Genomic DNA, 15,194 nt, shown 5'->3' on the forward strand with positions numbered 1-15,194 from the left:
AAGCCTTGATATCACTAAAACCTGCACTGTTAGTGTGTCTTGAGGACCGTGGTTGGGAATGCCTGTGCTAGACCATTACGTTCGGAGCTTGTTAATCTCACAGTTCACAATGGGATGACTACATTGATCGGTTACACACTGGGTGATTTTGAGCTGAAAGCAGGTCACTTTTGGTGTTTTGAGCTTCTTTCAGCTCAAAACCACCCAGTGTATATGCCCAAACGATGAGCGGTGAGCGCTGATGCGCACTCCCGCTTCATCGCCAGCGGCCGCCGTTCATCTATGAACGGCGGGGTGAGCGGCTTTCCATAGCGTCCTGCTATGGAAAGCCGCTCACCCCCGCTGACATCGCTGGGCAGGGGATGAAAGCACGCTTTTCAGCCCAGCGATGTCAGCGATCATCGCCATGCATTCACGCTGTGCAAAAACGCCCAGTGTATATGCACCTTCAGTACTGACTGCAGGAGAGATCTCCAGTATCTTATGAGTTACAGGGTTTATAAAGAGCAGCAATCGTTAATGTTTCTGTTATCAACTGAAATTGTCAGTTTAAGGGATTTAAATGTTTCATAATTATTTCACTTAATGTGAGATTGCAGATGACAATAGTCATTGCTCCAAAGAAGTGTGCTTAACTGGACAATTGCTCATATGCAGGGCTGCCACAAACACCAGTGTGAAGTGCTGGAACAGACCAACTGATGCAGCAAACATTTACTAGTATGGTCATAGGTCAATAGAATGGGCCTTTAGTGAAGAACTAAGGGCAGCTGTAATGGAATTTTCCATAGATGTGCGGCGGGCACTTTTCGTGTTTTGTGTTTTGGTTTTGGTTCTGGTTCTATGCTCGTGTTTTGGATCTGGATTGGTTTTGCCAATACCACCCTTTCGTGTTTTGGTTTTGGTTTTGGATCTGGATGATTTTTTGGGGGGGAAACCCATAAAAACAGCTAAAATCACAGAATGTGGGAGTAATTTAACATCAATAACATTCATTTTACATTCATTTCCAGTCTATTCTGAACAGCTCAAACCTCACAATATTGTTTTTAGGCCCAAAAGGTTGCAATGATGGAGCTGTATGACTAAGCTAAGCGACACAAGTGTGCAGCACAAACACCTGGCACATCTAGGAGTGGCACTGCAGTGTCAGACAGGATGGCAGATATAATAAAAAGGCCCCAAACAACACATGATGCAAAGAAGTAAAAGAGGTGCAATGAGGTAGCTGTATGACTAAGCTAAGCGACATAAGTGTGCGGCACAAACACCTGGCCCATCTAGGAGTGGCACTGTAGTGTCAAGACAGGAGGGCAGATATAACAAAAAGGCCCCAAACAGCACATCATGCAAAGATGTAAAAGATGTGCAATGAAGTAGCTGTATGTCTAAGCTAAGCGACACAAATGTGCGGCACAAACACCTGGTCCATCTAGGAGTGGCACTGCAGTGGCAAACAGGATGACACTTAAAAAAAACTAGTCCCCAAACAGCACATCATGCAAAGAAGTAAAAGAGGTGCAATGAGGTAGCTGCATTACTAAGCTAAGCGACACAAGTGTGCGGCACAAACACCTGGCCCATCTAGGAGTGGCACTGCAGGATGGCACTACTCAAAAAGTAGGACCCAAATAGCACATCATGCAAAGAAGAAAAAGAGGTGTAATGAGGTAGCTGTATGACCAAGCTTAGCAACACAAGTGTACGGCACAAACATCATGGGTTGTGCTGGAATATACCCAGATGTAAAACATGCACAATATTGGTGGCACAGGAGAGCGTGCCCCTAAACCACACACGCATGGCAAAGCCTGTCAAATTAATTTGGATAATAATAACCCTTTTATTTAGAGCTATTATAATAATATGCAGCACAGGCGAACGTACCCCTATACCACACAGGGCAAACCCTGTAAAAATTATTTGGATTAAATATTAATAACTCCTTTAAATGGAGTAAATAATATACAGCACAGGTCAGTACCACTGGACTTATACAGCAGTACCACTGGACTGGATTTATACAGCAGTATCACTGGAATTATATGCCAGTACCACTGGAATTATACGGCAGTATCACTGGACTTATACTGCAGTACCACTGGACTGGATTTATGTGGCAGTATCACTGGATTTATACGCCAGTACCACTGGACTTATACGGCAGTACCACTGGACATATACGGCAGTATCACTGGATATATACGGCAGTATTACTGGACTGGATTTATACGCCAGTACCACTGGATTTATATGCCAGTACCACTGGACATATATGGCAGTATCACTGGATTTATATTGCAGTACTACTGGACATATACGGTAGTATCACTGGACATATACGGAAGTACCACTGGACATATACAGCAGCACCGGGACACCACCACTGTACTGATGCAGGACAACACAGCACCACTGCAATGGACTGGATTTATACAGCAGCACTGGACATATGGCAGCAGAGGACACCACCACTGTGACTGGACTGATGCAGCACAATACACCACCACTGAACTGATGCAGCACAACACAGCACCACTGGACTAGACTTATACAGCAGCACTGCTTTAATGCTAATTTTGTTTAGGGGGCAGTGGATAAAACAGCTCTCATTCCATTGCAAACCACCGTCCTTCCACATTATGTGACATGTATAGTAGAGTACAGATGTAGACGGACGCATATGGAAATGGATTAGTGTGTGCGCTTAGGGGATCATAAAAAATATGGTGTTTTATATGGGACATATTCATTGGTTTATTGCTAATTTTGCAGTGGGGCGGTGGATAAAACAGATGTCATTCCATACCAAAACGCCATCATTCCTTATTATGTGACATGTATAGTAGGGTATTGATCTTCGCGGACGAATATGGAAAAGGATTAGTGTGTGCGCTTAGGGGATCATCGAAAAATCGGGGGTTTTATATGGGACATATGCACTGCTTTAATGCTAATTTCTCTGACGTCCTAAGTGGATGCTGGGACTCCGTAAGGACCATGGGGATTAGCGGCTCCGCAGGAGACTGGGAACAACTAAAGAAAGTTTTAGGACTACCTGGTGTGCACTGGCTCCTCCCACTAAGACCCTCCTCCAGACCTCTGTTAGATTCTTGTGCCCGGCTGAGCTGGATGCACACTAGGGGCTCTCCTGAGCTCCTAGAAAGAAAGTATATTTAGGTTTTTTTATTTTACAGTGAGATCTGCTGGCAACAGACTCACTGCAGCGAGGGACTAAGGGGAGAAGAAGCAAACCTACCTAACAGGTGGTAGTTTGGGCTTCTTAGGCTACTGGACACCATTAGCTCCAGAGGGATCGACCGCAGGACCCGACCTTGGTGTTCGTTCCCGAAGCCGCGCCGCCGTCCCCCTTACAGAGCCAGAAGCATGAAGAGTCCGGAAAATCGGCGGCAGAAGACTTCGGTCTTCACCAAGGTAGCGCACAGCACTGCAGCTGTGCGCCATTGCTCCTCATGTACACCTCACACTCCGGTCACTGATGGGTGCAGGGCGCTGGGGGGGGGGGGGGGGGGGGCGCCCTGAGGGCAATATATGACACCTTGGCTGGCAAATCTACATCATATATAGTCCTAGAGGCTATATAGATGTAAAATTACCCCTGCCAGTATTCCAGAAAAAGCGGGAGAAAGTCAGCCGAAAAAGGGGCGGGGCTTCTCCCTCAGCACACTGGCGCCATTTTTTCTTCACAGTGCAGCTGGAAGACAGCTCCCCAGGCTCTCCCCTGTAGTTTTCAGGCTCAAAGGGTTAAAAAGAGATGGGGGGCACTAAATTTAGGCGCAATATATGTATACAAGCAGCTATTGGGGGAAAAATCACTCAGTTATAGTGTTAATCCCTGCATTATATAGCGCTCTGGTGTGTGCTGGCATACTCTCTCTCTGTCTCCCCAAAGGACTTTGTGGGGTCCTGTCCTCAGTCAGAGCATTCCCTGTGTGTGTGCGGTGTGTCGGTACGGCTGTGTCGACATGTTGGATGAGGAAGGTTACGTGGAGGCGGAGCAGAGGCCGATAATTGGGATGTCGCCCCCTGTGGGGCCGACACCAGAGTGGATGGATAGGTGGAAGGTATTAACCGACAGTGTCAACTCCTTACATAAAAGGCTGGATGACGTAACAGCTGTGGGACAGCCGGCTTCTCAGCCCACGCCTGCCCAGGCGTCTCAAAGGCCATCAGGGGCTCAAAAAAACGCCCGTTACCTCAGATGGCAGACACAGATGTCGACACAGAGTCTGACTCCAGTGTCGACTAGGTTGAGGCATATACAAAATCCACTAGGAACATCCGTTACATGATCTCGGCAATGAAAAATGTGTTACGCATTTTCTGACATGAACCCAAGTACCACATAAAAGGGGTTTTATTTTTGGGGAGAAAAAGCAGCCAGTGTTTTGTTCCCCCATCAGATGAATGAATGAAGTGTGTAAAGAAGCGTGGGTTCCCCCGATAAGAAACTGGTAATTTCTAAAAAGTTACTGATGGCGTACCCTTTCCCGCCAGAGGATAGGTCACGTTGGGAGATATCCCTTAGGGTGGATAAGGCGCTCACACGTTTGTCAAAAAAGGTGGCACTGCCGTCTTAGGATACGGCCACCTTGAAGGAACCTGCTGATAAAAAGCAGGAGGCGATCCTGAAGTCTGTATATACACACTCAGGTTATATACTGAGACCTGCAATTGCCTCAGCATAAATAGTGCGGCTGCAGCGTGGTCTGATACCCTGTCAGATAATATTAATACTCTAAGACAGGGATAATATTTTGCTAACATAGAGCATATTAAAGACGTCGTCTTATATATATATAAAGGATGCACAGAGGGATATTTGCCGGCTGGCATCCAGAATTAATGCAATGTCCATTCTGCCAGGAGGGTATTAGAAACCCGGCAGTGGACAGGTGATGCTGCCTGTAAAAGGCACATGGAGATTCTGCCTTATAAGGGTGAGGAATTGTTTGGGGATGGTCTCTGGGACCTCGTATCCACAGCAACAGCTGGAAAGAAAAATTTTTACCTCAGGTTTCCTCACAGCCTAAGAAAGCACCGTATTTTCAGGTACAGTCCTTTCGGCTTCAGAAAAGCAAGCGGGTCAAAGGCGCTTCCTTTCTGCACAGAGACAAGGGAAGAAGGAAAAAGCTGCACCAGCAGCCAGTTCCCAGGATCAAAAATCTTCCCCCGCTTCCTCTGAGTCCACCGCATGACGCTGGGGCTCCACAGGTGGAGACAGGTGCGGTAGGGGCGCGTCTCGGGAACTTCAGGGACCAGTGGGCTTGCCCACAGGTGGATCCCTAGGTTCTGCAAATAGTATCACAGGGATACAGGCTGGAGTTCGAAGCGACTCCCCCTCGCCGTTACCTCACATCAGCCTTGCCTGCTGCCCTCGGAGAAAGGTAGTACTGGCGGCAATTCACAAGCTGTACTTCCAGCAGGTGAAATCAAGGTACCCCTCCTTCAACAAGGCCGGGGTTACTATTCCAAAATGTTGTGGTACCGAAACCAGACGGTTCGGTGAGACCCATTCTAAAATTGAACGCCTTGAACACTTATATACGAAGGTTCAAGTTCAAAATGGAATCACTCAGGGCGATTATTGCAAGCCTGGAGAATTTCATGGTATCACTGGACATCAAGGATGATTACCTGCATGTCCCTATTTACCCTCTTCACCAGGAGTACCTCAATATTGTGGTACAGGATTGTCATTACCAATTCCAGACGTTGCCGTTGGTTTGTCCCCGGCACCGGGGTATTTACCAAGGTAATGGCCGAAATAATTATCCCGTACTTGGACGATCTCCTTATAAAGGCGAGGTCCAGGGAGCAGTTGTTCGTCAGAGTAGCACTATCTCGGGAAGTGCTACAACAGCACGGCTGGATTCTGAATATTCCAAAGTCACACCTGGTTCCTATGACGCGTCTACTGTTCCTGGGTATGGTTCTGGACACAGAACAGGATAAAAAGGGTTTCTCCCGGAGGAGAAGTCCAAGGAGTTGTTGTTTCTAGACAGAGACCTCCTAATACGTATACAGGTGTCGGTGCATCAATGCACGCGAGCCCTGGGAAAGATGGTAGCTTCTTACGAAGAAATTCCATTCGCCAGGTCCCATGCAAGAATTTTCCAGTGGGATCTGTTGGACAAGTGGTCCGGGTCGCATCTTCAGATGCATCGGCGGATAACCCTGTCTCCAAGGGTCAGGGTGTCGCTGTTGTGGTGGCTGCAGAGTGCTCATCTTCTAGGGGGCCGCAGATTCGGCATACAGGCCTGGGTCCTGGTGACCACGGATGCCAGCCTTCGAGGCTGGGGGGCAGTCACACAGGGAAGGAACTTCCAAGGCTATGGAAAAGTCAGGAGACTTCCCTACACATAAATATTCTGGAACTGAGGGCCATTTACAATGCCCTAAGTCAGGCTAGACCCCTGCTTCAACACCGGCTGGTGCTGATCCAGTCAGACAACATCACGGCGGTCGCTCATGTAAACCGACAGGGCGGCACAAGAAGCAGGATGGCGATGGCAGAAGCCACAAGGATTCTCCGATGGGCGGAAAATCATGTGTTAGCACTGTCAGCAGTTTCATTCCCGGAGTGGACAACTGAGAAGCAGACTTTCTCAGAAGACACGACCTCCACCTGGGAGAGTGGGGACTTCATCCAGAAGTCTTCCAAATGATTGTACACCGTTGGGAAAGGCCACAGGTGGACATGATGGCGTCCCGCCTCAACTAAAAGTTACTAAGATATTGCGCCAGGTCAAGGACCCTCAGGCGATAGCTGTGGACGCTCTGGTAACACCGTGGGTGTACCAGTCGGTGTATGTGTTCCCTTCTCTGCCTCTCTTACCCAGGGTAATGAGAATAATAAGAAGGAGAGGAGTAAGAACTATACTCATTGTTCCGGGTTGGCCAAGAAGAGCTTGGTAACCAGAACTCCAAGAAATGATCTCAGAGGACCCATGGCCTCTGCCGCGCAGACAGGACCTGCTGCAGCAGGGGGCCTGTCTGTTCTAAGACGTACCGCGGCTGCGTTGACAGCATGGCGGTTAAACGCCGGATCCTGAAGGAAAAGAGAATTCCGGAGGAAGTTATCCCTACGCTATTTAAAGCTAGGAAAGAAGTGAACGCAAACCATTATCACCGCATATGGCGGAAATATGTTGCGTACTGTGAGGCCAGGAAGGCCCCAAAGGAGAAATTTCAGCTAGGTCGATTTCTGCACTTCCTACAGTCAGAGGTGACTTTGGGCCTAAAATTGGGTTCCATTAAGGTCCAGATTTCGGCTCTATCGATTTTCTTCAAAAATTGAACTGGCTTCACTGCCTGAAGTTCAGACTTTTGTTAAGGGAATGCTGCATAATCAGCCCCCGTTTGTGCCTCCAGTGGCACCGTGGGATCTCAACGTGGTGTTGGATTTCCTGAAGTCGCATTGGGTTGAGCCACTTAAATCCGTGGAGCTATAATACCTCACGTGGAAAGTGGTCATTCTGTGGGCCTTGGCGTCGGCCAGGCGTGTATCAGAATTGGCGGCTTTGTCATACAAAAGCCCTTATCTGTATTTTATATGGATAAGGCGGAATTGAGGACTCGTTCCCAATTCCTTCCTAAGGTGGTATCAGTTTTTCATGTGAACCAACCTATTGTGGTGCCTGCGGCTACTTGGGACTTGGAGGATTCCAAGTTACTGGATGTAGTCAGGGCCCTGAAAAGTATATGTTTCCAGGACAGCTGGAGTCAGGAAAACTGACTCGCTATTTCTCCTGTATGCACCCAACAAGCTGGGTGCTCCTGCTTCTAAGCAGACGATTGCTCGCTGGATCTGTGGCACGATTCAACTTGCACATTCTGCGGCTGGACTGCCGCACCCTAAATCTGTAAAAGCCCATTCCACGAGGAAAGTGGGCTCTTCTTGGGCGGCTGCCCGAGGGGTCTCGGCTTTACAACTTTGCCGAGCTATTACTTGGTCGGGTTAAAACATTTTTGTAAGAGTCTACAAGTTTGATACCCTGGCTGAGGAGGACCTAGAGTTTGCTCATTCGGTGCTGCAGAGTCATCCGCACTCTCCCGCCCGTTTGGGAGCTTTGGTATAATCCCCATGGTCCTTACGGAGTCCCAGCATCCACTTAGGACGTCAGAGAAAATAAGATTTTACTCACCGGTAAATCTATTTCTCGTAGTCCGTAGTGGATGCTGGGCGCCCATCCCAAGTGCGGATTGTCTGCAATACTTGTTTATAGTTATTGCCTTACTAAAGGGTTATTGTTGAGCCATCTGTTGAGAGGCTCAGTTATATTTCATACTGTTAACTGGGTATAGTATCACGTGTTATACGGTGTGATTGGTGTGGCTGGTATGAGTCTTACCCGGGATTCAAAATCCTTCCTTATTGTGTCAGCTCTTCCGGGCACAGTACTGAGGTCTGGAGGAGGGTCTTAGTGGGAGGAGCCAGTGCACACCAGGTAGTCCTAAAGCTTTCTTTAGTTGTGCCCAGTCTCCTGCGGAGCCGCTAATCCCCATGGTCCTTACGGAGTCCCAGCATCCACTACGGACTACGAGAAATAGATTTACCGGTGAGTAAAATCTTATTTTTGCTTCGAGCGGTGGATAAAATCAGCTGTCATTCCATAGCAAACCGCCGTCATTCCACATTATGTGACATGTATAGTAGGGTACAGATGTAGGCGGACACATGTGGAAAAGGATTAGTGTGTGCACTTAGGGGATCATAGAAAAATCGGGGGGTTTATATGGGATATATGCACTGCTTTAATGCTAATTTTGCTTAGAGGCAGTAAATAAAACAGCTGTTATTCCATAGCAAACTGGCGTAATTCCACATTACGTGAAATGTATAGTAGGCTAATGATGTAGGTGTACGCATATGGAAAAGGATTAGTGTGTGAGCTTAGGGGATAATCGAAAAATCAGGGGTTTTATATGGGACATATGCACTGCTTTCATGCTAATTTTGCTTAGGGGCGGTGGATAAAACAGCTGGCAGGCCCGACGCTACCCGCTCAGCGAAAGGGATGCAGTGCAGGGAGGCACTGGAAGGAGAGGTGCTCCCCCTGCTCTGCATCCCTTCCCTGTGCGCCGTCCTGTCCCCCCTGCTGCTGCTGCTGCCAGCTGCTGTGCGGCGCTGGCAGCATGAAAAGCTCACTCCCCCCCTCCCCTCACCTGTGTGACAGCGGCTGGCTACATATCAGAGGAGGGGCGGAGCTACACTGACCGGAATGGGTGGAGCTAAATGGGACAGAAGGGGCGGAGCTACAAGGACCAGGCTGCTGTACTGAGGGAGACAGTGGCTTAGGTAAGTGGAGGGTGAAAGAGAAATGTGTGTGTGTGTATGGTGTGTGTGTGTGTGTGTGTGTGTGTGTGTGTATATATGGTGGGTGTGTATGTGTGTGTCTATATGTGTGAATTGTGTGTGTGTGCACGCCATACTTGCCTACCTGACCCTCTCCATGAGGGAGAAAATGCTCTGTTCCTGGACTTTCCTGGTAATGTATGATTGCCATCACCTGTGGTGAAACACCTTTCTTATCAATTAACTAGTTCACCACAGGTGATGGCAATCATACATTACCAGGAAAGTCCAGGAACAGAGCATTTTCTCCCTCATGGAGAGGGTCAGGTAGGCAAGTATGGTGCACGCGCTTTATGGACGCTACTACTGGGGGGGGGGGGGGGGCATTACATGTAAGGACGCTACTACTACTGGGGGGGCCATTACGTGTAAGGACGCTACTACTACTGGGGGGGGGGGGCATTACGTATAAGGACGCTACTACTACTAGGGGGGAATTATGTATAATGATGCTACTACTACTGGGGGGGCATTACGTATAAGCATGCTGCTACTACTGGGGGTGCACTACGAATAAGGACGCTACTACTACTGTGGGTGCATTATGAATAAGGATGCTATTACTACTGGGGGGGGCATTATGTATAAGGACGCTACTACTACTGGGGGGCATTATGTATAAGGACGCTACTACTACTGGGGGGCATTATGTATAAGGACGCTACTACTACTGGGGTGCATTATGTATAAGGACGCTACTACTACTGGGGTGCATTATGTATAAGGACGCTACTACTACTGGGGTGCATTATGTATAAGGACGCTACTACTACTGTGGGTGCATTATGTATAAGGATGCTATTACTACTGGGGGGGGGCATTATGTATAAGGACGCTACTACTACTGGGGTGCATTATGTATAAGGACGCTGCTACTACTACTGTGGGTGCATTATGTATAAGGACGCTACTACTACTGGGGTGCATTATGTATAAGGACGCTACTACTACTGGGGGGGGCATTATGTATAAGGACGCTACTACTACTGGGGGTGCACTACGTATAAGGATGCTACTACTACTGTGGGTGCATTATGAATAAGGATGCTATTACTACTGGGGGGGGGGCATTATGTATAAGGACGCTACTACTACTGGGGGGCATTATGTATAAGGATGCTACTACTACTGGGGTGCATTACATATAAGGATGCTACTACTACGGTTGGGGCATTACGTATAAGATGAATAAGATTGTGCTACATTGTGGCGTAATTATAATGGGGGTACTATTGTTTGGCCATGCCCCTTACTTGTGAGACCACACCCCTTTTCCTGGCGTGCACCGAAGGAATATGGGAGGGCGCAAATTTATAGTTTGCTGGGGGGCGCCGAACACCGTAGCACCGGCCCTGACAGCTGGCATTCTATATGAAACCGCCGTAATTCCTCATTATGTGACATGTATAGTAGGGTGTTGATGTAGGCGGACAAATATTAGTGTGTGCGCTTAGGGGATCATAGAAAAATCTGCGGTTTTATATGGGACATACTGTATGCACTACTTTAATGCTAATTTTGCTTGGGGCCGGTGAATAAAACAGCTGTCATTCCATAGCAAACCGCCGTCATTCCGCATTATGTGACATGTATAGTAGGGTACAGATGTAGACGGACGCATGTGAAAAACGATTAGTGTGTGAGCTTAGGGGATCATAGAATAATCAGGGTTTTTTATGGGACATATGCACTGCTTTTTTGCTTAGGGGCGGTGGATAAAAACAGCTGTCATTCCATAGCAAACCGCCATAATTCCACCTCATTCTGGATGTAAAATATGTGACATCACTTTAGGAAGAAGTGTGATGAATATATTGTTCATAAGTTTAAGATTTTTTAAAATATACATAAATGTTCAATCTGCTCCCATTATAGTCAATTGGCATTCCGTTTATGCAGACCAGAGTGTCATTCCTTTTAGTATCTCCTGAAAGCAGCTCTCATTAGAAAACACATCACTTGGGTGCAAGATTCACTGCACCCTAGCAGTAGGGATGTGGGGATAGTGGGGGTCATTCCGAGTTGATCGCTCGCTAGCTAGTTTTAGCCGCCGTGCAAACGCTATGCCGCCGCCCACTGGGGAGTGTATTTTAGCTTAGCAGAAGTGCGAACACTTGTGCTGCCGAGCTCTGCAAAAACAGTTTGTGCAGTTTCAGAGTAGCTCTGAACCTACTCAGCGCTTGCGATCATTTCAGCCTATTCGTGTCTTGATTTAACGTCATACACCCACCCAGCGAACGCCCAGCCACGCCTGCATTTTTTCAGACACGCCTGCGTTTTTGCAAACACTCCCTGAAAACGGTCAGTTGACACCCAGAAACGCCCCCTTCCTGTCAATCTTCTTGCGGCCGTCAGTGCGACTGAAAACCTCGCTACAACCTGTGCACAACCACAACGGGCTTTGTACACGTGTGACGCGCGTGTGCATTGCGGGGCATACGCATGCGCAGAAATGTTGATTTTTAGCCTTATCGCTGCACTGCGAACAACGACAGCTAGCGATCAACTCGGAATGACCCCCAGTGTTGGCAGTTTCACCCAAAAACGTCCTTATCGACTACTGTAGCTTACTGACTCCCTAAGACAATGCAGATTTTCTTTGCATTCATTTCAATGCCATTTCCAAATCCTTAGACTAGAGCCACTAGCTGCAACATTAATGTGTCTTTTCTCTATGTGAGTAATGATATTATTTAAGCACCATGATTATTTAACAATTTTAGTTTTCATTTTTTCCCAACATGTATTTATAGTTTTCTCCCTTCAGCAAAAAGAAAAGGGTAAAAGTGAATGTGAAATTTGACATTAACATCACAAAAAAAAAAAAAAAAAAAAAAAAAATAGCTGCGTCCCTGGGTGGGCTTGAACCACCAACCTTTCGGTTAACAGCCGAACGCGCTAACCGATTGCGCCACAGAGACTGCTGTTTAAATTTCGGAACTCATCTGCTACATACAGTATGAGAAACGCCTTCCCATCTCAGCAATAACCGCTCACCTATGTTAGCCCGCAGAACTGGCAGCGCTTAGGAAGGCACCACTGTGACTGTCACATCCAAGGGGGAAGGGCTCTGCCTCATCTACACGCATGGATAAATTTAAGACTGTACTTGTCAGTGGAGTTCCATGGTGCGTTTGAATCCATCCAGTATGAGCATTTAATATCGTTTTCATATTATCTACAGCCCCCAGCAATCAGCGATTTCCATTGAGCTCTTCAGAACAAAGGAACCATGTAATATATGGCTGAGTACTCTACTGTTGTAACACAGAGGAGATGTAAATTATTGCAGACGTATCAGACAATATCACAGACACATTACCAATCTGCACTAGCCAGGCACCTTTAGCAGCTGCCTCGTTAGCGCAGTAGGTAGCGCGTCAGTCTCATAATCTGAAGGTCGTGAGTTCGATCCTCACACGGGGCACATGTTTTATGCTGTGCGGCATCGCACATGTTGGTGAGCATGTAATATAGACGGATTTATTTGCTTTTGCTGCACGTTACAGCGGTGTTACAGGAGCAGCATTCAGCGGGCTCCAGGTATCCTGCTCACACTATAATGGCTATAATGACTTTTCATAATGGGGAATGTCTGCCTTTCCTTTTATAATTTGATTTGTGTTTTTTAGTTCTCCCTTTATTATAATTCTGCTGCTTCCTGGCCAAAGCCTAGCTCCCATGAATACAGAAGACAAGCTGGTGATCTGAATGAAAGCCTGACTGCCTTATCTAATATAAATGTAATATTGGAGAATAGCATTGTGTACAGCCATCTTGGGCCAGTTGGTGGCAACCCGTCATGCTTAGTGCCAGCTGAGCTCACATCTCAGTCAAACATGCTACAAACTCAGAAGATAAAGTTAAACAGTTCATGGGGTCCAAGTGTCAAACCCACTGCATGGCTTTCTCACTTCATCCAAACTGCTGTAATACAGATTTGTTTTATGTTATTTTGTGGGGTATAGTTATGTGTGACCTGTGTGTGCATATCCTTCAAAGCAGGTGTTCAGTAGTAGCACTTGGCAATATTTCCATGGACATACTGACTTGGGGAAGATAGATCTGTACGGGAAGCAGTTGGCTTCCAGACGAACGGGATCCCGGCGGTCGATATCCCGACGCTGGTATACCAAGGGAGTACACCATTCCGGCGTAAATATACAGATGCCAAAACGGGATGCCGGCGTCAAAATACCGTCAGCCGGCATCCCGATCATCCTGCCGCGCAGGGGGGGGGGGAATGTTAGGATTAGGCAGGAGAAGGGGGGTTAGGGTTAGGCTGCAGGGCCGGGAAGGTTAGGGTTAGGGACCGGGGAGGGAGGGTTAGGCACATACAAGGGGAGGTTAGGGTTAGGGACCGGGGAGGGAGGGTTAGGCACATACAAGGGGAGGTTAGGGTTAGGGACCGGGGAGGGAGGGTTAGGCACTTACAAGGGGAGGTTAGGGTTAGGCACCTAGTGGGGAGGGTTAGGTTAAGGAAGGGGGGTTAGGGTTAGGCTCCTAGCGGGGAGGGTTAGGATTAGGCACCACTGGGGAGTGTTAGGGTTAGGCACCCACACGGGAGGGTAAGGGGGGGCTGTCGGGATTTTGATGGACAGTATGCTGCTGTCGGTGTACTGACCGCCGACATCACGTCCATCGATAGATCATACTAAACCCATCTGTACAGTATGTGATGAATGTAGAATACACCTTGCAAATATAAGCCCCTTCACCAACCCGATGTGACCACTTGACATAGGGATGGACCCTATGAAATGATCATCGCGTACAATGCAGGGCGAGGTTTTGGATCGATCCTGGAGACATGATCCCGGATTATTTAAACTACACATTTTACCCTTTTATCTAATTTATGACTGTGCTGTCTTCCCCATGTGTCTGTTATATACTACAGATTACTTTGCAGACCTCTTGTGAAATGCACACTGGGTCTGATTCTTTATTGCACACAATCTGCCCTCAATGCCGGTGTTCACGTAGCTGTGCGATTATTTGTAGCTGCACATGCACAAAAAAATCTGAAAACTCCTACTGCGGGTGTGTGGCACAGAGTGTACACCTAAAGCTGCTGTTGTGTTTGGGACAGGCGGTATCAGAAATGTGGTGAAAAAGTGATGGGCGGCAGTGATTGGGAGGTTGCTATTAGTCCACGCAAACATGAACTGTTCAGTGGTCGTGTTTTGGGAGTGTTGCAGAACTGTCAGTGCACCCGGCTGCGTTCACATCGGAGGCCGTGGTCCGGCAGAGAATCTGCAAAAGGGGTTGGTGCAATTTTTAATGGTTTGATGAGAGTCCGGTCCAGTGTGAACATAACTTGGTAACTTAATTCCACTATACTGTAATAAAGACATTGGACACTACACTAATGGACTTCTATCATTTTATAAATACTCAATTTTGAATGCAGTTTATAAGTGAACAAAAAATACTGATAGTTCTGCCCAAATCTCTGTATCTGCTCTGCCAAGCAAATCTGTCACTCAATTACAAGGACAACATCTGCCAGAAACGGGAAGAAGTTCCCAGTAGACTAATAATGTGATTTGGTCCCATCAGCAAATTTCCTTTCTATCGGGAGGAGTAAAAATATTCCCTACAAGTCAGCGTCAGCTTGATGACTCCTTACATATTACAGCAGTCAGGTGATGGAACACTAAACTGAGAACGAAACGTGCCTAAAGAAGGTTCGATTCATATATGTTATTCACTAAGAAAATACCATCCCTATGTTTTTAAAGTTGATCTGTTAAAGTGGTGATTTTTTTATTCTAAAAATAAAGATGCAGCATTTGATGGCGCTGTTTTATTG

At 47.3% G+C, this 15,194-nt stretch overlaps 2 non-coding genes across 2 annotated transcripts; one reads left to right on the forward strand and one right to left on the reverse strand.

Moving 5' to 3' along the window:
* Nucleotides 1-12,226: 12,226 nt before the first annotated feature.
* TRNAN-GUU (transfer RNA asparagine (anticodon GUU)) lies at nt 12,227-12,300 on the reverse strand. The gene has a single exon. It is a non-coding gene; the product is annotated as a tRNA-Asn (tRNA).
* A 433-nt stretch (nt 12,301-12,733) lies between these two features.
* TRNAM-CAU (transfer RNA methionine (anticodon CAU)) lies at nt 12,734-12,806 on the forward strand. Its single transcript has one exon. It is a non-coding gene; the product is annotated as a tRNA-Met (tRNA).
* The last annotated feature ends 2,388 nt before the right edge of the window (nt 12,807-15,194 follow it).

The sequence above is a fragment of the Pseudophryne corroboree genome, chromosome 6, assembly GCF_028390025.1.
Source record: "Pseudophryne corroboree isolate aPseCor3 chromosome 6, aPseCor3.hap2, whole genome shotgun sequence".
NCBI classification, from domain to species: domain Eukaryota; kingdom Metazoa; phylum Chordata; class Amphibia; order Anura; family Myobatrachidae; genus Pseudophryne; species Pseudophryne corroboree.